Raw genomic sequence first — 25,225 nt, forward strand, 5'->3', positions numbered from 1 at the left:
TTATCAAATTCATGAAGCCACACAGATGAAATGTTCATGGCAAATGTCTGCGACAGCTCCCGGGTGTTCTCTGTCGCATGGAATTTACGTCAGTGTCTGAAATCGTTCACTCATTTCGTTCACTCACTGCTGAAATATAGTGCACTCACAGCCATTCACTATATAGGAAATAGTGAACGAGTGGGTGATTTCAGACACAGCATTGGACTCACCTTTCGCTCTACTGCAGTAGAAAACTACTTTTCAGTGTTACTTACCTGTTATCAACACACACACACTCGCGCGCACACACACATATTATGTGTTTGTAACACTGTGAAATTATTCACCTTAATGTCGCGATCAACACTGAACAATGGAAATACTCTTAATAAACGTGTGTGTTAGTTATCTGTCACAGTCCAGCTCAACTCTATATTTTACTTTAGTGTATCAGATTAAGTTATAAATGTGAGTGTTTGGAGTTAAAACAATAAAACACATTTTTATGGTACTTTTTATTTTACAAACACAAATTAAACTTCTTAAAAACTCTTGAAAAGTTTCCATGACTTGATGATGATATGTTTTATAAAATAGTCTTTAAAACACCAGTTGGTAAGTGAATTTATAACTGATAATACAGATAAAACATCTAAATATACATCTTTACAATGAGTTGAGCAGTTGTATTATAATGATTATTTTGAGAACTTCACTGTTCATAATATCTGTCATATAATGATCAATAACAACCGAGATCACATTATTAAGATGTACAGTAAATCACTGATCTCACATATGAATTCACATCTTAGCCAGCATCATTAAAAAGCATTAAAACATGTCAGAATAAATGAATTAACAGCTGATGCTACAAAGACACATTTGATTAGTCTGTCTTCTACAGAAACTCAACTTTTGTAGATACAAGTTTAATCTGTAATTTCATTCTTAAGTCTTTTTTTCAGAGGAGTTCACTGGTAAGATCATCAGAGGAGAAATGTCACAGAAAACACTGAACCATGGAAATATTCTCTCAGTAAGCGTGTGTGTGAAAGTGTGTATGTGTGTGTTAGTGAGAGGATCAGAGAATGACAGTTTTCCTCTGTCACAGTCCAGCTGAACTCTGATTCTCTGGAGTTTCTCTTTCACTGAGACACGAGATGTTTGATCAGGTGAAATGAATGCACCATATTTACCATCATAAAACCAAACACACCAGAGTCCACTCCTGGAGTATATGTCCTTCTTCCTCTGAGCAGATTCTGTCATCACACCCAAACGCCAGCCTGTACAGTCTCCAACCTGAACATCCCAACAGTGAATCCCTGAATTAAAACCCTCTGAACCCAAAACACACTTATACACATCAAATCTCTCAGTATTATCAGGAAGCAGCTGTTTCTCTTCACCGAATCTCACACTGATCAGATCATCAGACACGATGAGATTACAGTGAGCAGTGTTTGGGTCCAAAGTCACTGGAGCTGAAGAGAGAGGACAGATACACACTCAAACACACATCAAATAACACAATGATCATTATGAATTCATTGTTGTATTCTCAACTCACTGTATTGAACATTTTCCTGCATCTTCTGTATCACAGTGAACTTCAGGTTGCTCAGATGTTTTGGGACATTGATCAGAACTCCTGAAATGTTCTCTGGATCTGCTGGTGTACACTGGGTTCTGAAAAACATTCAGGAGTCAGTCGTGTTGATTTGGGTTCAGAACCGAGAGAGAAACAGGAAACACAATACAAACCTTTCCATTGTGCTCTTCAAGTTCTGTAAAAGAAAGAAACACAGATTATTCATCCAAACTGAATTTGCTTTGAATGTTTGAAACTGACATTTGTCTCCAGTATAATGAATATTGAAGTTGTATAAATGTTCATTGTTTCCACCTGTAGGAATGAAAGATCTTCAGCTGTCATCTGCTCCTCTATGACTCTGATTGTGTGTGAAAGAGATGAAATCTGTCTGCTCATCTTCTCAATCTTCTCCTTCATCATCTGACTCTTCTGCTCCTCTTCCTCTCTCAGTGCTGTTATTCTGGCGGCCTCTTCATCATGTAGAAACTGGTGAAGTTTCTCAAACTCCTCATTAATCTTCCTCTCTGTGTGTCGAGCCTGAAACTGAAACAAAAGACATTTCAGAGAAAGATCTGATGGTCAAACTGTATATCAATATACACTTCCAAAAATGGGATGTTTCACACTCTTTAATTACACAGTTTAATTCAAACCTTAATATGTTCTGCAGTTTGATCCAAATTCTGTTTAAACTCCTCAAATATTCTCAGTTTCTCCTGTAAGGGTTTTAGTGCAGTTTTGAGTTTCTCCTGAAAGAAATGGACATGTTAATATAAAGAGTTCTTACTTTCCAGCCCTGTTCTGCTTTTAGATCATTATGAGTTTGACCAGAATAATCTTCATTTACTGTCTGTAATTATTTGTTCATATATGCAATCATAAAGTATGTGGAAAGTTGTGCTGTTTCAATAAATGTTTTGAATATAATTGATCTGACCTTATTATCGATGACAGCTTCATCTACAGGACAGAAATTGTGTTTTTTGTGTGTTCTGGAATCTCGACACACCAAACACACCGGCTGTTGATCATCGAGACAGAAGAGTTTGAGTTTCTCTTCATGAAGACTGCAGACTGCTTCACATCCTGATGAAGATCTTTGACTTCGCTCCTGTAAGAAAGTCTCACACAAGTTCTTCAAAACCCGATTTAATGGAGGATGATCTAATGTTGATCTGCTTCTGCAAACTGGACATTCTTTCGATCCTTTACTTTCCCAAAACTTCTGAATACACTCTTCACACACACTGTGACTACAGGACAGGACAACAGGATTTTTAAAAACATCACAGCACACAGGACAAGAGAAATCCTCCTCAGAAAAAGATGCAGACGCCATTTTCCAAATCCTTCTTCAAAGTTTCACTTCAGTTTACTAATCCCGTTTTAACACTCAGTATTCTGGTTTTTAAATCAAAGAGTTTCACATTCACAGCAGAGCATTTCAATAATGTGCATCCCAAATATTACTGTCCTAATCCTGATCAAATTATTCAGAGTGCTTCAGTCGAATGAGCTTCAGGTCAGACGTGATCTAAAACTGTAGAGCAGCGTTTCTCAAGGGGGCGTTTGGACAGTGTTGGGGGTGGTGTGAACGAGGCAGCAGAGAGGGGGGCGCTCAGGCACAAATGGGGGGCGTTACTCAGAGGTACTCAACAGGCTGCCTGCGCAAAAATCTTATGTCTTCGTCTTGCTCGGATTACTGCTGCCACTTCACCAGGAGGATATGCCAGGAGAGCCGCTTCCTAAGTTACACATGCTTTTAAGAGGCGGAGAATTTTCAGCGCAAAATAGAGGCGCGCTTTCACCGGCTTTTTCTGTACATAACGCGGAATACATAATTAGGCGCATAATTAGGCGCAGTTTACACTTCCCCTCCCATCTATTTATGTGGCACTCCCACTTTCCCCTTGTCCATCCCATGAATGCATATGCATGACAGGAAAAGCGCATTTTGCCATTTTCAATTGCGACAGGCAATCTGCGCTTTCATCTCGGTGCGTCCCGTTCGTACATACCTCCATGGTTTTATGCGCACTTTGCGAAACAAATACGCCTGAAGTGGGCGCAAAAGCGTTAGTACATCTGGCCCTGAGAATTTTAATTGGAATGTGATGATCGGGTGCGGATATCTAATCGGAGAAAATCATTGGTGATGGTGAGTTTGTTTTTAACAGCTGATTCGGGTGACGTTAGAGCTGATCCTCGCATCTCTACTCTGCAATGTGTAATTGGCCGATGGGAATAATAATGTCATAATAATATAAATATTGATTTTATATTAGATGTCTTTTTGCAGTTATTCACCTAGTATAATAATAGTAACTTAAGTTCTCTCCCTCGTGTCCCGCAAAATCAGGTCTGCTGACCTGCAACAGAGCAATAGCCAGGTGGTCACCCTACGTTACTCACTGTTATTCATCACAACGTTTAAGCCTCTGACAACACATACAATGTTCATTTGAATGTAAAATAAAATTATGTCTGTGCAAATTAATTAATTCATATTTAAATGTTGCTAATAACCCACTCGGCTAGTTACCGGCAAATGATCTCCATAGCAACGCCTAAAAACAAATGCCGCAGCTGTCAGAGTGGTAGAAATTACCGTTTGTAGGCTATTCAAATTTGAAGCCTAGTATATATCGCCTAATTGAGTGCGCGAACGACCGCTGCTTTTTCATTGGCCATTTAGGTTAGTTACGTTATTGTTCACGTGATTGGTTCATCTTAAAAAAATTGTGTGTGAGCCTGAATTTGTTTGAATTTCTAAATACATTTGCAATACCTTTCAAACAATCCATGTGTTTTGCATTTTTTCCAAACACAATATTACTCAACTTGAGGCTTTTACATGTAGTTTAAATACAATAAGAAACTTCTGTTTCAGTTTTTTTTTACCAAAAACTCAGGCTTCAGGTATCAGTGTTGCAATTGTTTGGCTGTAATAGTATTTCTGAAGTGTTTTTTTTTTTTTTAGGGGGTGAGGGGCGTTAACTCTTTCCCCGCCAGCGTTTTTTAAAAAAGTTGCCAGCCACCGCCAGGGTTTTTGACGATTTTCAGCTAAACTTTTATGGCCCGTAGAATATTTTCTTCCATGAATATATGAAGATGCTATATATCAAAATAAAGATCTGGGCCTCTGCTTTTAGGCAAAAAAAAAAAACGATTTTATTTTATCTTCATTTGTTCTTTTTTATTGCGACTTGAACAGAGGTAGGTTTTGTCAAAAAACAACATTTCAGACAAAAAGCTGAGAAAAAGGCATGTTTATGTCTGATATTTTGAGCTTCTCATACTCTACTTCATATTTGAGACGATCGCAGTCTGTTTCTTTGATCAAAGAGTTGCGTACTCTTTCAAAACATGCGGAGGGGTCTTCCTTACCGTATAACACCTAAAACACGGAAACCCGGAAAATTCCGTGTTTGGCGGGGAAGCGTTTTTCATAAAACACGGAAAATTCCGTGTTTGGCGGGGAAAGGGTTAAGAGGATCATGAAGAGGTCAGGGGGCGTTTGTTCAAAAAGGTTGAGAACCACTGCTGTAGATCTGGGGGCAGCAGAGACCACGTTGATGACGCCACTCATATGACGTAAGAGCACACCACTGTCAGTGAGCCGCTGCGGAATTAACGCTATATTTTCATTAAATTCTGTTGTTTGATTTGAAAGCTCTTAATAACCAGGCCCCGTCATATGGGATATAATACAGCAATATTTACCAACTTTTTAAGATCTGCAGACAAAATTTTAATGCATATTCCTCGGTCACGTGGTATATGTAAGGGTGATCGAGCGTTTGGAGTTGCCCTATAGACTTTGGAATCAGCCACTTGACATTAGATAAGCTTCATCACGGTCTATCTTTAAACGTAAGCTTAAAACGCACTTGTGTTCTCTAGTGTTTTGCAGTATTAAATAGAGATTGTCTTGACATTTTTTTATTTATTTTTTTATTTTAATGACGTGTTTGTTTTATTTTAATGTATTGTAGATTCATCTGTACAGCACTTCGGTCAGCTTGGCTGTGTTTGAGTGTGCATTAGAAATACTTTTTACTTACAGTGTGGAAGCTGGAGGACCCAGCAGGCACCTTGTTATCAATTTGACGTCAAATATTAGTCAAGACTTGATCAAGATGCTGTATAACATCATTTTAAATTCAGTTTGATCGGCAATTTCATCCAGTAATAATTGGGTGAAAATAGGAAGTTAATGCCACAATGAAACTTGTTTAATGTATATGTAGGCCAATATGACGTTCAATTTACATCAAATCAATGTGTGATTTTAGACGTCAAATTGATGTCATATTGACATCAGTGATTATGTTAATGATATAAATTTATGGCAAAATATTAATTCGTCGTCAGCTTGTTTAAGTTTAGCATTTTAGACGCTTGCTGATGGCCGGTCAAGTTTTGTTTCCAGAAATAAATAAATAAAAATAGCGCTTACAAAAAGGTTTGACTATCTTCCACAACATTCCTACAAATAAATGCTTTGTAACTAAAACATTTTGACTTTCAATAGACAATACCGACACATGTTAACTGTCTTAAGATCGGCTCAGTTTTCAATTTGAAGCAGTAAGTTCAACACTGCAGGGATTCTCCGGCGTGTCCTCTCTGGTTCAGCTCTTTTTTTATTTATTTATTTTTTATTTGGTATCAAAATCACACAATAATTAAATAGAAAATTATAATACCAAAAACAGTATATACAAAACAACAACAATATTAATACAAAATATTACAAGTAAATAAAATAAATTAACAACAAATTAAAAGAATCTCTCTGGTTCCGCTCAGGCAAGCGGAAGATGGCGATGATGACGATACATTGATTATTCACGCCCACTAACCCCTTAGCCAATCGCATATGCCTTTAGCATATATTGTCATGGGTATCTTGGCAGTTTTCAGAAATAAAATTGGTGATTGGACGGCGACAGGAATAATTGTTCCCAAATTTGAATGCTCCGGCTGGAAAGGGTTCATTATAATAACATTTACAGTGGGACAAATTCTTCACAATGAAAATATATTGATATTTCATGTCTGAAAAACAGGCACCCCTACAGATTTGAAAAATATTCTGATTTCCTTTTTGCATTTCAACAGATCTAGACGCAATGCCCATTCAACGAGAGTTGCTTTCTCTGCTGTTTATAACCACACCTGTAGATGGCGCTAGTGACAAGTTCAAGTCGAAGCCGCGAGAATTTAAAACGAACCAAACAGAGAAGAAAAACTTTCACAATAACGTGAACTCGTGTCCAGCTTACTTTTTATCAGGTGAGTAAATGTGTTGATATGTCGTGAAATGTAAAACACAAGTTAGAGGAACACATGAAACATGCTTTCTGCAATTACTATTTTTAGTTATTTTTGAATTTCCCGCCAGTGAAAGCTAATGTAGCCTGTATAATATGAAAGTTGAAGCTAGCTGTGTAAAACATAATTTAAAATTAGAAGAACACGTCTTTTAATAAAATATTATGTATTGTTTAAAAATATCATGGTTGTTTAGAGTTTTAATTGGTGGATTGCTGTTAGTACGAGTGATGGTTGCTGAAAATCTTATAATTTATGCTGTACTTTATAATGTCTTAAAATGAGTGATGTTGCTCCATCTTCATTCAGGTGCTGTACAGCAGTCCAAACCAACATCGTCAGAGGCTGATATAAACACATGAAGAACTATCTCCGGTCTGCTCCCGACAGATATGGGGCATGGCGGCGATTGATCTGTGTTCAGATTCAGAATAGTTAATCCATCCACAGCACAAAACTGAATTATGAAAATAGTTTTTATTTCCTTCATATTAATGATATGGGGTGCCAACTTCACAGAGGTAGTTTTCAATTGTATTTTTGAATTTGAAGCTTGTTGAATAAAACTTTTCTTAAATTGTATTACTTTAGTGTCGTTATTTTGATCTAGAATAGGACATAATTGTGTGGATGTCAAATGGATGTCATGTTTTGACATCAGTTTGATTTGCATATTTGACCTGATTTTTGACGTCAATTTGGGTCATGATGGATCTAGACCTGGGGTAAATGAGTATTATTTTTATTATCATATGGATTAAGGCATGGAATACGATTCATTAAACTGAACAGTAGGTGGCGGCATGTGTTCATGATACCATCCGCCAATAAAAGAAAAAGAAATCAGCGTCTAGTCTTGTTGAAGGTTTCTTGGACTCACCTTTGGCTGTACTGCAGTAGAAAACTACTTTTCAGTGTGTTACTTCCGGTTATCAACACACACATATTATGTGTTTGTAACACTGATCTAACTGGATTGCTCATAGAATTCTAAACTGCCAGCAGTAGGTGAAGCTACCGGAAGTGCTCTGGCGGCCATTTTACTATTCCCTACCAACAGAGGGCATCGCGGCAAGTGCAGCATTTAACCGCGAAACAACACTCACTTAAGGATGTGGCTAAAGTGCCCACAGTTTGTAATTTATACAGATTATGTACCTATTAAGCACAAATTAGACGATATCCCCACGTAGAGTGGGCATAACGATCATAATCTTTAATAATCAAAAGTGAAAATACAACAAAGTGTATTAATACCCCTTTTTAAAGTAAAAGTATCCAATAGCGACATCTGCAGATTGTTACAGGATGCAATGTTTCTCTGCCTTCTTAGTTTAAACCTGTTGATGCTCATTGTTCATAATGTTGATTACATCTACATAATTTGCCAACATTAACTCTTTTTTTTTTTTTTTTACTAGATTATAGAGTAAATGTGAACTAGTTTAAGCAAAGTTCATATGCAGTATATATGTGTGTGTGTGTGTGTGTGTGTGTGTATATGTGTGTGTATATATATATATATACACACACACACACACATTACACTACACACACAAATGAATTTACCTTTACTTAATGGAATTATCCATTTGCATTCATTTCTGGAATATGTACATACCAGATTTTGAGCATTTAATAATTATCCCTTGGGCCCACCACCCATTGGAGGAACCGCAGGAGTCGGGTGCGCTGCCATATGGGCGGCAGTGAAGGCCGTGGGCCTCGACGGACCAGACCCGGGCAACAAAGGCTTGCTCTGGGGACGTGGAATGTCACCTCACTGGGGGGGAAGGAGACGGAACTAGTGAGGGAGGTGGAGCGTTACCAGTTGGATCTGGTGGGGCTTACATCGGCGCTACAGTTTTGGCTCTGGATCCGTACTCCTGGATAGGGGATGGACTCTATTCTTCTCTGGAGTTTCCCAGGGTGTGAGGCTGACGGCGGTGTGGGGATACTCACGAGTCCCGGCTGGCGCCACTACGTTGGAGTTTACCCGGTGGGCGAGAGGATCGCCTCCCTACGCCTACGGGTTGTGGGGAAAACTCTGACTGTTGTCTGTGCATATGCACCGAACAGCAGTTCAGAGTATTCGGCCTTCTTGGAGACCCTGAATGGAGTCCTGAATAGGGCCCCAGTAGGGGAATCCATTGTGATGCTGGGTGACTTCAACGCATGCGTGGGAAATGACAGGGATGCCTGGAAAGGCGTGATTGGGAGGAGCGGCCTCCTGATCTGAACTCAAGTGGATGTTTGTTATTAGATTTCTGTGCTAGTCATGGATTATCTATAACAAACACCATGTTCGAACATAAGGATGCTCATAAGTGTGCGTGGTACCAGAGCACCCTAGGCGAAGGTCGATGATCGATTTTGTAATCGTGTCGTCGGATCTGAGGCCATATGTTCTGGACACTTCGGGTAAAGAGAGGGGCAGAGCTGTCAACCGATCACCATCTGGTGGTGAGTTGGGTCAGGGGTGGGGAAAGACTCTGGACAGACCTGGGAAGCCCAAGCGAGTAGTGCTGGGTGAACTGGGAACGTTTGGAGGAGGTCCCTGTCCACGAGATCTTCAACTCACACCTCCGGCGGAGCTTTTCAGGCATCCCTCGCGGAGGTTGGGGACATTGAACCGAGTGGGCAATGTTCAAAGCTTCCATTGCCGAGCCGCGGTGGAGAGCTGCGGCCTCAAGGTTTTAGGTGCCGCAAGGGGTGGTAACCCTCGAACACCGTGGTGGACACTGGTGGTCAGGGAAGCCGTCCGACTGAAGAAAGAGGCCTTCCGGGATTTGTTGTCCCGGAGGTCTCGGAGGCAGTGCAAGGTACCGACAGGCCCGAAGGGCTGCGGCCTCGGCCGTGAGGGAGGCAAAGCAGTGGGTGTGGGAAAAGTTCGGAGAAGCCATGGAGAAGGACTTTCGGTCCGCACCAAAGTGCTTCTGGAAAACCGTCCGCCACCTTAGGAGGGAAGCGGGGAACCATTCAAGCTGTATACAGCAAAGATGGGGCGCTGTTGACCTCAACCGAGGAGGTTATTGGGCGGTGGAAGGAACACTTTGAAGAACTCCTAAATCCCAACACGCCCTCTATGGTAGAGGCAGAGCCGGAGGATGATGGGGGATCAGATTCTATTTCCCTGGGGAGGTCACTGAGGTAGTCAAACAACTCCGCAGTGGCAAAGCCCGGGGATTGATGAGATCCGACCAGAAATGCTGAAAGCTCTGGATGTGGAGGGGTGTCATGGATGACACGCCTCTTCAACATTAGCGTGGAAATCTGGGACAGTGCCTAAGGAGTGGCAGAACGGGGTGGTGGTTCCCCTCTTCAAAAGGGGATCAGAGAGTGTGTGCCAACTACAGGGGTATCACACTTCTCAGCCTCCCTGGTAAAGTTTACTCCAAGGTGCTGGAGAGGAGGGTTCGGCCGATTGTCGAACCTCAGATTGAAGAGGAACAATGCAGTTTTAGGTCCTGGCCGTGGAACGACGGACCAGATCTTTACTCGCTAAGGATCCTGGAGGGGCCTGGGAGTATGCCCATCCGGTCTACATGTGTTTTGTGGATCTGGAGAAGGCGTATGACCGGGTCCCCGGGAGAGACTGTGGGAGGTGCTGCTGGAGTACGGGGTGGGGGGTCCCTTCTTAGGGCGATCCAATCCCTGTACGTCCAAAGCGAGGGCTGTGTCCGGGTCCTCGGCACAAAGTCGAGTTCATTCCATGTGGGGGTTGGTCTCCGCCAAGGCTGCGCTTTGTCACCAATCCTGTTTGTGATATTCATGGACAGGATATCGAGGCGTAGTCGGGGTGGGGAAGGTGTCGTGGTTCGGTGGGCTGGGGATCTCATCGCTGCTTTTTGCAGATGATGTTGTCTTCATGTCATCATTGGTCCGTGACCTTCAGCTCTCACTGGATCAGCTTGGCAGTCGAGTGTGAAGCAGCTGGGATGAGGATTAGCACCTCTAAATCTGAGGCCATGGTTCTCAGCAGGAAACCGATGGAGTGCGTACTCCAGGTAGGGAATGAGGTTTTGCCCCAAGTGAAGGAGTTCAAGTACCTCGGGGTCTTGTTCACGAGTGAGGGGACAATGGAGCGGGAGGTTGGCCGGAGAATCGGGGCAGCAGGGGCGGTATTGCACTCAGCTCTATCGCACCGTTGTCACGAAAAGAGAGCTGAGCCGAAAGGCAAAGCTCTCGATCTACGGTCAATTTTTGTTCCTACCCTCACCTATGGTCATGAAGGTTGGGTCATGACCCGAAAGAACTAGGTCGCGAGTACAAGCGGCCGAAATGGGCTTCCTCAGAAGGGTGGCGGGCTTCTCCCTTAGAGATAGGGTGAGGAGCTCAGCCATCCGTGAGGAGCTCGGAGTAGAGCCGCTGCTCCTTGCGTTGAAAGGAGTCAGTTGAGGTGGTTTGGGCATCTGGTAAGGATGCCCCTGGCCGCCTCCCTAGGGAGGTGTTTCAGGCACGTCCAGCTGGGAGGAGGCCTCGGGGAAGACCCAGGACTAGGTGGAGAGATTACATCTCCACACTGGCCTGGGAGCACTCGAGGTCGCCCAGTCAGAGCTGGTTAATGTGGCTCGGGATAGGGAAGTTTGGGGCCCCCTGCTGGAGCAGCTGCCCCCGTGACCCGACTTCGGATAAGCGGTTGAAGATGGATGGATGGATGGATGGATAATTTCAACAATCCCCTGATCTTTTAAATCATAGTTAGAAATAAGTTTATTGATATATGCACACTCAAGGAATTCATACATATTTGTTCAATGACAAAAGCTTCCCAAGTACAATGTAAAATGTACTTACACTGAACAGTACAATAAAGATTTGCAGATATGAGGTGACAAATCTGCTAATGGATTTAACAACAATCCCACATATAACAGCTTTCAAAAGAATGGTAGCAAGACATGCCATCAGAGCTAGTGGCAGCTGTTCTCCACTGGACACCTTCTGATATGCATTTCAGGCAGTGATGTTCAGCCTGAAACCGTAGACAGAGAAAAACATCACTGTATCTCTTCCCAGCTTGTCCATGTTCAAAGAGGCTGTGGTGGGGTACATAACAGGCATTGCAGTTAAAACAACTATGAAGATGATTCTGTGCACTACCTGTTAATCAGCACAGAGTGTCGAGAGCTCTTCCCAAGATGAACACACTGAACATCATGAAGTCCTGAGGTGGATTTATAAGACCGATCCGACAGCGTCCTGAAAGTCTGCAAGACAGCTGAGAAGGTTCTGGAACTCCATGGTGGTTCTGCATTCAAGGAACTTGAGGCAAACATGTTCAACCTAGAACCATACAACAATCACATCTTCATACTCAAAGTGCATTGCAGAAAGCTTCACAAACATCAGGCTCATGGCCAAGGAAACGTGATGCATCACACTCCAAACGCCTTAAGAAAACTCTGGGCAAGCTTGTACTGCAAAACAAGAACAAATAAAAGTTTGATATAAAGATCAGGGGCTGGTTGCACCAGCTATACGAAAGTTTAAACTTAGCCTAGTTGTGGCGTAAATGGGCACTAAATCACAATTTACGCACTACTAAATATTTGAGCATTGCACCATTAAACTTCGGTAGGACGTAACCCTACGTATAAACTAAATATTTATGAAGACTCCGACCAGGTGTAACTGATGGAATAAAAAAGCAGACTGATATTGTATGACATCAATGAGCTCATGTTTTGCATGACAGGCATCAATCATATCGACATACATTATGATGTTGACATTTACGAGAGAGTAAAACCCTTTCCAGCGTCTCTTCAGCATGAAACCGTTCAAACAGTGCAGTTTTCAGGATGCGTCGCCCGGTGTCAAGTTTCAACACACAGGCATGTGATCAGCAAAAGGACAAAAAAGTAGGCTGCAATCCCAGCGAACCGAAACCCCCATTTCTCATTTGGCCACACAAAATACGAATCATTGTAATTACTAAATTCTGATTGGCAATTTTAGTTTTATCAGTAAATGTTGTGCTGTCGGCATTAATCCGCATGTAATAATAGTAATTAAAATGCAGCATTTTGCCGTTTTAGTACATTTAAGTAAACCCTTTCAACACTACGATCATGTTGGAGAAAGAAGTGTCATTGGCTAACACATTTTTGTTTTTACTCGCCAGTTTTGATGACATGTAAGCATAATATAACTAACAAAATATATATTAAGCAAACTTCTTATATATTCATGCAGTATAGTATATTGCAATTTTTTATTTGTGATTTTAATATCATTTTAGCTTTTTAAAAATGTACAAATTTCACATTTTATCAATTTATATGACGTAATGAAATCGCATTTTTAATAATGATACAAGCTGTTGTCAATGTTTGCAATTTCATACACATTTTTAACAAAACAATACACAAGGTAGGAACCTAATAATGAAAATTAGGGGTCACGATTGTGAAATTTGGCTGACAATTAATTGTCAAACAAATAATTGTGATTATGACAATGAATTGCCTGTTTTAGGTCTTTCATGAATATGACGATTAATTAACATAAAAACTCACAAAGTCATTTATACAGATTTAGCTTGGGTCATATAATAAAATAAGGCTATGATTTCCTTTTCAGGCTTCAAAAACATTTACAATTTTAAATCATTAAAATAATATTTTAATGATCAAAATATGTCTCTCAAGAGAGCTGCTCTTGTGACGTCCGCAGTGACAGTTACGTGAGCAGACAAGGTTTGAACATCAACCGTAACAAATCAAATTGAAGTTCATGGATTTTTAATACTTTTGTGTACAAATATGAAGGTGCTTAACAGATCAATGCAGATAAACTTCATATTATGCGACCACGCATCACTTTACGGAGAGTTTACGACTTACTAGTTAAGACTTGCATTAAGAACAGGTGGAGCAACCAAATTAAGCACTGTCTTAGTTACAAACTAACTAGTAGTTACTAAGCCCTTAGTATGAACTTTATACCCCATCTTACGTAAGACCTTACGCACAGCTATTTACTCAACCTCATGTCCTTCCAAACCTGTGTGACTTTTTCTGTGAAACACAAAAGATGACATTTTAAAGAATGTTTTGTCCATATAATGAAAGTCGATGGTGACCAAAACAAGCTATTTTGCTCACCATTTACTTTCCTTATATGGAATACAAAAGACCTTTTTTTGGGGGTTCTGCAAAAGAAAGTCACATGGATTTGGAAGGACATGAGGTTGAGTATATGATGACAGAATTTACATTTTTGGGTCAAAATATTAATATTAAAAGTTATAATTATCTGAAACACAGGGATTTTATAAGACTTGTAAAAAGTTACACTGCATGTTGCAAAAGTATCTTCATTGCAAATAGAAACGGATAGTATAATCAGGGGCGAAAATTTCATAAAAATGTTGGGGGGGACAATAAACATAACAATTCTCAAGAGCAATTTTTGAAGGGGACACCAATAATACAGGCAAAATTGTACTTGCAAGGATACGTGTACACCGAGGAAAGCCTTACTACTATTATTATTACTTTTATGGGCATTTTTACCTTCATAAATTTATTTTTAAACCTAATTATATGCATGCATGATCTTTTGTGTAAATTTCATAAATGTAATCAAATTAAATTATATGAAGACACAAAAGGGCCGTTACCAATCAAATTAAATAAGTATCAACAAAATATTTGCAATGGAGAGGAAACTATAACGGCTCCTGAATGTTTTCTCCAGACCAGAAAAAAATCACGCTTCAACTGATGCCTTCGATGTCTTCTTTATTTAATGTCTTTCTCTCAAGAATCAGGACAATCAACATCACAAACATCAAATGGACACCGTGAAAAAACTGAAAATAAACCAAAATTACAATCAAATTCGTGATGAAGTGATTTTGCCATGACGTCGTTCAGCTATAAAGCTTATTAAATTGAAATCAATACACACAGTACCTTAAATTATAAATAAATGATAACCAATATATACAAACATACCGTGTGCCTTCCAATCAGGATTCAGGAGACATTAGGAGACATTTTCTGACCAAACACTCGTCTCAATTTTACACCTCTTAATTCGTGTGCAACACCTCATGTTTCTCAGCTTCTTCTCCGAATCAAATCACATGACCAGTACGTCTTATGTCACCAATTTTCTCCAGTAGGTGTCACTATTGCCAAATTATCATGCAAATCAAATACAATTCCCAAATAAGTATTACACAACATTTATAAAACAAACAAAAACCTTTCAAAAGATGATGAATATTCAGCAAGAAAATACACTATCTGCGACAGCTACACTGCCACCAAAATTACAAGGATTTATGTCAGTAATATTTCGATCAAATTAAATAAATCCTGCAATTTTTCTATAAGCTTTTACTTAACTTTCATTCATATTTCAACACTTTCACAACCAGTGTTATTTTACCTTTATTTGAATTAAACTATTTTAGATGTCAAAACTAATTCGTCTAATCCCATTTTGAGGTTTCACTCATATTTTAAGAGTTGTTTTCAACTATTACTACTAATTTTTGGATTGGACGCTCCAAAAGGGATATGGGTGTCAATCGCTCACCCTTTTTACCTAACTTACTTTGTCCCATTTGGAGTTTAACCTTTCGCACTAACCCATCATCGTCTACACTTGTCTCAATGACTCTAGCTAGCCTCCATTCATTTCTGGGAACATTGTCCTCTTTGAGAATTACTACATCTCCAACATGAACATTTCTTCTAGGCGTGTGCCACTGCTGTCTGAGGCTTACGTTGGCCAGGTATTCTTTGCGCCATCTGCTCCAAAACTGTTCCGACAAGTACTGCACTCTCCTCCATCTTTTCCTAGCATACAAATCTTCACGGACAAATTTTCCAGGAGGAGGAAGAGGCACTGAGGTCTTCATCGTGAGCAGATGATTAGGCGTCAAAGGCTCAACACTCTTTGGGTCATTTATTGTGTTAGTGGTAAGCGGACGACTATTTACAATCCTAAGCAGTTCAGTCTGGAGGATGGGATCAAGTTGGTATAACTTGTTATTCTTTGGCAGCTTAGCAGGGTTTTGACTAAGCAATTTCAGTTCTTCTTCAAAGGCTTCTCTTTGTGCTGCCTTGATGAGCACAAGAGCTGCTTTCTTTTTCTCCTCTGCACTAATGAACCCTGACTTGTCTTTGTTTACCAGTCTTTTGATCCTAGCAATAGTATGGAGGGCTGTATTCCAATCTGAGAATCTTGAGTCTTTCAAGGAAGCAACCTCTTACACAGGCATCTGTTTTCAGGACCTTTACCTCAGGGTCACCTACAAGAAGCACTGGGGATTTTTCATGAGTGCTAATCTCTCGTTCCCATAAGAACTTGGGACCTATCAACCAACTTGAGTCCATCAGGTCTGCCACCTTGAGACCCCTAGACGCACAGTCTGCAGGATTTTGACTTGTTTCCACGTAGAACCATTGTCTTGGATCTGTAGAGTCTCTTATCTTCTGTACACGATTAGCTACAAAGACATGAAAGCGCCGAGCTTCGTTCTTGATATACCCTAGCACTACCTGGGAATCAGTCCAGAAAAACTCCTCATTTACCTTCAGATCAAGCTCTTCCCTAAGAACATGACTTACTGCCGCAGAAACTGTGGCTGCGGTTAGCTCAAGGCGTGGTATGCTGAAAACCTTCGTAGGGGCTACTCTGGCCTTACCCATGACCAGTGCACAATGTACTTGTTCATCAGCAACAATCCTGATGTATGAACACTGCCCATAACCCTCACTGCTAGCATCTGAAAAATGATGCAGCTCTATTTTCTGAATTCTGCCTATATTTCCAGGAATTGAGCATCTTGGTATTTTAACCTTTTGGAGATTCTCCAAGTCATGGGTCCATGTATCCCACTTTGGCTTCAGATCAGAGGGAAGAGGTTCATCCCATCCTACCCCTTGTTTGCACATCTCCTGGAGCACTCTCTTCCCAGTCAAGATATAGGGAGCGAGAAAACCTAATGGGTCGTACACACTTGCAACAACTGACAGAATTCCTCGCCGAGTGGCAGCCTTTTCATTAAAGTCAATTTAAGTTAAATTTAATTTAAATGAGAATGTATCAGTCTCTATGTTCCACTTTACTCCCAGTACACTCTGCATTGGAAGCTCATTGTAGTTTAGATCTACATCCTTCACTACACTGGCACGTTAGCTCTCTGGAATTGCACTCAAGACTTCTCTGCTATTAGAAACAAACTTGTGTAAACGCAGTTTTCCCTTAGCCAAGGCCTCTTGCGCTTCACTAACCAACTTGTTGGCCTTCTCGATGGAATCAACGCTGGCAAGTCCATCATCCACGTAGAAATTTTTGCGAATGAAGCTCGCTGCCAGTGGGTAGTCCCTTTCATATTTGCTGGCAAGATATTTCATGCCGTAGTTCGCACAACCCGGAGAGGATGCAGCTCCAAAAATATGCACTCGCATGCGGTATTCCTTGGGTTCCCTTTCGGTGTTCCCTTCTTCCCACCATAGAAATCTCAGGAAATCACGATCATCTGGACTGACGTGAAAGCGGTGGAACATCTTCTCCACATAACAAACAATCGCAATCTGATACTCACGAAATCTGCACAAAACTCCAGTTAGAGCATTTGTTAAGTCTGGACCTGTGAATAAGTGGTCATTTAAAGATGTACCTTCAAATTTGGCTGAGCAGTCAAATACCACTCTTATTTTTTCTGGCTTCCTGGGATGGTACACCCCATGGTGCGGAATGTACCATGCATTGCCTTCTTTTGGTGAGGCATCTGCTTCTTCGGCATCACCATCTCTGAAGACACCATCCATAAATCTCACATAGTCTTCTCTGTACTTGGGATTTCTCTCCAGTTTTCTTTTCAAATGTTTCAAACGAACCGTAACAAGCTGCTTATTATTCGGTAATTGAGGACGCTCTCTGAAAGGTAAGGGCATTTCTACATGTCCTTCTTTGTTGTGTTGAGTCATTTCATCCAACTGTTGAAGAAATTGAATGTCCTCCTGAGATATTGTCTTTTCTCTTGAGTCTGTATCCCGAAAATCTGCTTCTAACGTCCTGATTACAGCAGCAGGTGTGATTGCTGGGAGTTCCTTCACAGAAATGCGATGACAGAACCCCACTACATTTCTAGAGCAAGTATGGGGTGTTATGGATCCCACTATACTCCAGCCTAAGTCCGTTTTGACTGCGTATGGTTCGTGATCCTTCCCTGATATCACTTGGGTTGGCTTCAGAGCCCTTGGACAATCAAAGCCAATTAGAAGCCCTACAGGACAATTCAACAAATCTGGCATCTTGTCTGCAACACTGAGCAGGTGCATCCATTTCTGAGCTTTTTACAAGTAGGAATGCTATCTCGTTCCAAGGGAATGTATTCTCGAGTGTATACGGGTGGCAACTTCGATGTACTCTTGCAGACTAAAACCTCTCACTCTTAGTCCAACTACTCTCTGACAATTCTCTATTGAAGCTCTATCAGTCATTGTGGACAGCTTTAATTTCACAGGTTCTGTGTTTGCTTGTAGTTTATCACAGATGTCTTGATTGATAAATGTATTACTGCTCTGCGTGTCCAGCAATGCGTAGGCTAAAATCTCTGTGCTGTCCTTTGTAGCACAAGAGAGCCATACTGGAACAATCATCGAAGTGTGATTACCATTATCCATCTCCACACTGCATAAGCTAGTAGAAGCCCTTTCATCAGGTGAAGCTTCCAGCTTTCCTCCTTGAGAGCGTTCTTCATGAAGTGGAGAGGGGTGACTCTTCCTGCAGATGTTGCAAGTAGCTCGCTTTCTACAGTTTTTAGAGACATGGCCGACTCGAAGACAACCAAAGCACATCTTGATGTTGATGACAAACCTTTTCTTCTCCTCAAGAGGCATTGCCGCAAACCTTTCACATTTGTATATAAAATGATTTTGCTGACAGCAGACACATTCTATTTGTGTATTATCCTGAGTGACAGAAGGGCTTAGTTTGGAACCTTTGTCTCTTTCCAATGCACTCCTTCCAATGGGTTTAACATTTTGTGTCAGAGCACTGGCCTTGAGACGTTTCTGCTCCTTGCCAGACTTTTCATCTGCATGTTTTAAAGCAAGTAGAGATTAACCAGGATTACATGCAATACGTGCCTCCTCTGCCACAAAGTCTGAAAACTCAGTGAAGCTTGGGTATGGCTTCTCTTCATCTAATGCTTTAGTGACATACCTATTCCAGCGAGTTGTGATCCAGTCAGGAAGTTTCTGAAGCAATTTCTGGTTTTCTTCACAATCGTCCAAAACCCTCAAACCATGTACATGAGGCATTGCATTTTTGCAAGAGATGAGGAAATCACTAAACTCCCTTAATTTCAGTGATTCTTTGGGTCCAAGTTTTGGCCAGTTATTTAGCTTTGTTCTAAACGCTCTTTGAACTACAAAGGGGTGTCCATAACGTTTGTTCAGGACATCCCAAGCTTGTGTGTATGCATCCTCATCACTCATATAAAATGTTCCCTCTAGTACACTAAGCGCATCTCCACTTAAGTACCTTTTCAGATAGAACAACCGATGTGCTGGGCTTGTACAGTTTGTTTCGATCAAAGCTTTAAAGCAGGTGCACCATTCAGTGAACTTGAGTGGGTCACCTGTAAACGTGAATGGCTCTGGAGCTGGAAGTTTAGTCATTGCCAGGGATTCTTTTAGTGCTTTCACTAACAAGACCTCATCTACTCTTTTCTCTAGATCATTTTTAGAGCAAGGTTGAGCTAAAGTTTCTAGGGAAACCTTGATGCATGAAGGGTTTTTGTGGTGCAGTGGAAGCTGACTTGGAGGCATAGTGCTTCTTTCTTTAGCATCACCTATTTCAGCATTCAATCTTGATTCCTCTTCTGCATACACAATGTATTCAGCTTCCATTACTTCAAGATCCCTTTGCTCCTCCAGCATTTTTAACCTCTCTTGTTGGGCTAATACCTCTTTTCTTTGAGCTGAGATTTCTTTTTCTCGCTTTAGTTCAGCACGTTTCACAGCTAAGCGTGCCGCTGCTTCCGCCCTTTTTGCTGACAGATGACTTCCCTGCTGACTATCTCTTTCAGCTCTCGACACAGTTGATCCATAAACTGACCTGGCATCATCTCTTTGCAGTAACTGAAGGAGTGTTTCTTTTACAGCTTCAGCATCAAACTCCTTTGTGCCAACTTCTGCGCAACGTCCTTTCAGTAGTGCAGTTATTTCACTAGTAACTGAAGTGCAGCTATCCATTCTCCTTCTTATATCTTGAGATGGGACGTTCAGTGCACGAATACTCTCATATATTTGTTTTAACTCTGCTTCTCGTTTCTCTGCCGTCACAATCATATCATCTAACTCGGTTTTAGAGCACTCTTCTTTCAATTTAGATCTGATAAATTGAGCTTCATCTTTAAAGTTTAAGTATGTGAACATAAACTTCCGTTCTCTTTTTTGCCAACTCGTCACGCCTAAACTCAAGCATTTTTTTCTGTTGGATGCCTTTCTCTTTCTGATCGCCTAACTTCTTGCTCAACTCGTGATGATGATTCCTGTAATCTCGTCTTATTAACTTCCAGATCTGCATTAATTTCAGCTAAGCGTTCTTCATATTTTTCTCTATCAGAGGCATCAATTTCAGTTTCTAATTTCCCCTCTAATTGTGCCTTTTCTTCTTTAAGAGCTTGAATCACTTGGTCTAATACACAAATGTCTGATCTATTTTGATCCATGTCCGTAACTTGCTGTAAACCACACTATTAATAAGCTTTAAACACTGATAACAAGCTGTAATGCATGTGGAAATTGCACAATGTCAATTGGAATGTTAAAATGGAAATTAATCAAGTTACACACTTCTATCAATTTAGAAAATTATCAAATGCAAATATTTGTTTCAACCATATGCACAATTTCAACTAGAATAAATGTTAAGGCAACCAAGAAATGACATTTCAAGTTCAAAAGATACAGTCTGACCTGCAAATCCAAAAGTAGCAACTCTTGACAAACTCGATTGTCCGAAAAACATCGCAACGTTGCCGCCTTGTGGCTGTTCGTCGTCACTGAAGCAATGTCTTCTTGCGTTGCACTTTAGCAAGGCAAGGAATGCAGTCACGTGAAACGCAATAGAGTTTCAATGCGACGAAATCGCGTTGCTCAATTGAATAGAGACGTCTTCACTTTCACCAATGGCTGCAGTGTTCTACCGGGGTCGACTGCAGTAGGCTCTTCACATCGAGGTCTGGCGATCTTTCCTTTTCCACGATGAACTCTTGCACTCTTCCAGGCAGGGTGAATGCATGTTTTTTCACTATAACGGCTCCTGAATGTTTTCTCCAGACCAGAAAAAAATCACGCTTCAACTGATGCCTTCGATGTCTTCTTTATTTAATGTCTTTCTCTCAAGAATCAGGACAATCAACATCACAAACATCAAATGGACACCGTGAAAAAACTGAAAATAAACCAAAATTACAATCAAATTCGTGATGAAGTGATTTTGCCATGACGTCGTTCGCTATAAAGCTTATTAAATTGAAATCAATACACACAGTACCTTAAATTATAAATAAATGATAACCAATATATACAAACATACCGTGTGCCTTCCAATCAGGATTCAGGAGACATTAGGAGACATTTTCTGACCAAACACTCGTCTCAATTTTACACCTCTTAATTCGTGTGCAACACCTCATGTTTCTCAGCTTCTTCTCCGAATCAAATCACATGACCAGTACGTCTTATGTCACTAATTTTCTCCAGTAGGTGTCACTATTGCCAAATTATCATGCAAATCAAATACAATTCCCAAATAAGTATTACACAACATTTATAAAACAAACAAAAACAAAAAACTTTCAAAAGATGATGAATATTCAGCAAGAAAATACACTATCTGCGACAGCTACAGAAATACAGAAGCTGCATTTAAAGTAGCATTTAGATGTTTTTACACAGACATAAGTAATATGACGTTTTAAAAATAAAATGTTGAATTTTTATATTTGAAAAGATTTAAAACATGAAAAGATACTTTAAATGTGAAATTAAACCGCCAGTAGGAGGCAGTAAGTCACTGTTAATGAGTGAGTCATTGAGATTCATTCAGTAATGAAACACCTCGGTGTGTTTCTCAGAGACGCAATTACAGTGCTGTGGCTTAGATTTCAACTATTTTCGTTGGTAAAATGGAGCTAAAACAGGCAATATGGTGTCTAAAATGTACATCACTTAATATTAACTTCTTGTTTTTTAACTTGTATAAAATCTGATATTGTCGTGGAAAATCGCGATGAATCTCTTTAAGTTGTAAGAAAACTCTCAGAGTCTTGAGTTCCAGATGCCAAAGTTGTAGTTTATTGAACACCAACAAACATGAGACCGGTCAGCTGTCCGTTCTGACTCTCTTAGTCCAAAATCTCCTCTTCTATACAGTTTGTTATCTGGCATTACCTCATTTCTACGCCCCTTCGTTATTTTTGTAACCAATGGATACTATTTGCCACCATTATCTCACAGAGCCTTTTGATATCTTTTTACTGGTAGAAACTTGGCTTTAGTCTATCTTCAAGGTCCTTAGGCTCATTATTTTGTTACTGCTGGTGCTCTTTGTGGCCTCTGCAGCATCAACACTTTTAGTAACCTCTCTCTCCTGGGTCACACAAAGGCCAGAAACCTCATAGAAGTACTTTGATATAAAAACATACTAGAATATTGAAAAATATACTATAACATCTGGAGAAAAACTGCACTCTTCGTGTGATATTATATTAGATCATCGTTGGTTGTGCCCCACCTCCAAAATATTTCAACTGTGCTCCTAGGGAAGTTTCATAAGAGGACATATTTGACAGAACAGAATGTTATTTTCTCAACACTAATTATTATACACAGCAGCAAGTCATCTGTACACCTAAAACAACAACTCTTAATCTATAACAGCTAACTGAGGCAGAATGATATTGGAATATAATAGCAAAGACCCCAAAATTGTAGACTAATGTAAATAATGTTAAGTTGTTATCAGTACTAAGTTTATGGAACAGAAGCTTATTTTTATTACAGAAATATATACCCAGGAAAGTTATTTTTACACAGAAGACAAAAACTTTAATCTAAAACTTGCTAAGTAATATGTTGTACTATAATATATTAAGATGTCAAGGCTATTTACAGATGTTTAATCAAACTTTCCTAAAAAATAAGATATGCTACATTGGCTATGTTAACTAACTAGCCAGCTAATGTTAGCTCGTAACTTAGCCTAGCTACTTAACATACCTTTATCGTGCTGTTTATCTCTTCCTCTGTTTTCTTCTTTTTTTCTTTTCTCTGCACCAGAGGTTATGTCCTTTTTTGTGACATTTCTGTTTTGCTGTCTGAATGTGTTTGCATCCTGCAGCCCGTTAACATAAATATTGCGTTTTTGTATAATTACCATTGTCCATTCACATAGTAAATCACAAAAACTAAACCCTGTCCTGACCCCCCCGCGATTTCCGCCTATGAGTTTGGTGCGAAAAGTGCAAATCAATCTGATTACATGTATGTGCTTTAGCCCACTACGCCACCACCACTAATCAATTAATACTAAGCAAATGCATTGGAAATATATCAAGAGGGTGTGTTTATTCAAATGGTATTTAGACTCCTGCAATGTGATTTGCACGTTTGCGATTAATTGATAGTTTATTAGTTGTGGATATTCCATGTAATTGGCGTCTCTAGATTGTCGAGATCTACTTTGAAATGTTATTCTGGTTTCCCAGACAGTGAATATAACACATTTCTGTTAAAGAGCAGCTATTTTGTTTTTTCAAATATGATCTTTCATGTAGTGTTAAATGAAAATCTGTTCATGAAAATCATTCATAAAGCTGTTTATGAATGAAAATCAAAGTTTGGGGAGTTTTTGAAAAAAACAAATCATTATTTGTATTATTTGTTCATTATTTGTATTTTAACATCAGAAAAGACAAGTGAAGGAATTAATAGACAAAACAAACTTATTCTGACTTTGTGCTTTAGAGACTCATTTAAGAATAAATGAATTAACAGCTGATGCTACAAAGACACATTTGATTAGTCTGTCTTCTACAGAAACTCAACTTTTGTAGATACAAGTTTAATCTGTAATTTCATTCTTAAGTCTTTTTTTCAGAGGAGTTCACTGGTAAGATCATCAGAGGAGAAATTTTACAGTAAACACCGAACAATGGAAATATTCTCTCAGTAAACGTGTGTGTGAAAGTGTGTATGTGTGTGTTAGTGAGAGGATCAGAGAATGACAGTTTTCCTCTGTCACAGTCCAGCTGAACTCTGATTCTCTGGAGTTTCTCTTTCACTGAGACACGAGATCCTTGATCAGGTGAAATGACTGCAACATATTTACCATCAATAAACCTCACGCACCAGAATCCACTCCTGGAGTATATACTCTTCTTCCTCTGAGCAGATTCTGTCATCACACCCAAATACCAGTGTGTACAGTCTCCAACCTGAACATCCCAACAGTGAATCCCTGAATTAAAACCCTCTGAACCCAAAACACACTTGGACACACCAAATCTCTCAGTATTATCAGGAAGCAGCTGTTCCTCTTCACTGAATCTCACACTGATCAGATCATCAGACACGATGAGTTTACAGTGAGCAGTGTTGGGGTCCAAAGTCACTGGAGCTGAAGAGAGTGGACAGATACACACTCAAACACACATCAAATAACACAAATGATCATTATGAATTCATTGTTGTATTCTCAACTCACTGTATTGAACATTTTCCTGCATCTTCTGTATCACAGTGAACTTCAGGTTGCTCAGATGTTTTGGGACATTGATCAGAACTCCTGAAATGTTCTCTGGATCTGCTGGTGTACACTGGGTTCTGAAAAACATTCAGGAGTCAGTCGTGTTGATTTGGGTTCAGAACCGAGAGAGAAACAGGAAACAAAATACAAACCTTTCCATTGTGCTCTTCAAGTTCTGTAAAAAGAAAGAAACACAGATTATTCATCCAAACTGAATTTGCTTTGAATGTTTGAAACTGACATTTGTCTCCAGTATAATGAATATTGAAGTTGTATAAATGTTCATTGTTTCCACCTGTAGGAATGAAAGATCTTCAGCTGTCATCTGCTCCTCTATGACTCTGATTGTGTGTGAAAGAGATGAAATCTGTCTGCTCATCTTCTCAATCTTCTCCTTCATCATCTGACTCTTCTGCTCCTCTTCCTCTCTCAGTGCTGTTATTCTGGCGGCCTCTTCATCATGTAGAAACTGGTGAAGTTTCTCAAACTCCTCATTAATCTTCCTCTCTGTGTGTCGAG

General features: G+C 40.0%; 1 protein-coding gene across 1 annotated transcript in view; it reads right to left on the reverse strand.

The window, feature by feature from the left end:
* The window catches only part of LOC127628604 (E3 ubiquitin-protein ligase TRIM39-like), a 131,716-nt gene that overhangs the window by 105,460 nt on the left and 1,031 nt on the right, over positions 1-25,225 (reverse strand). The window lies entirely within an intron of this gene.

Source organism: Xyrauchen texanus, chromosome 35, assembly GCF_025860055.1.
Source record: "Xyrauchen texanus isolate HMW12.3.18 chromosome 35, RBS_HiC_50CHRs, whole genome shotgun sequence".
NCBI lineage: Eukaryota > Metazoa > Chordata > Actinopteri > Cypriniformes > Catostomidae > Xyrauchen > Xyrauchen texanus.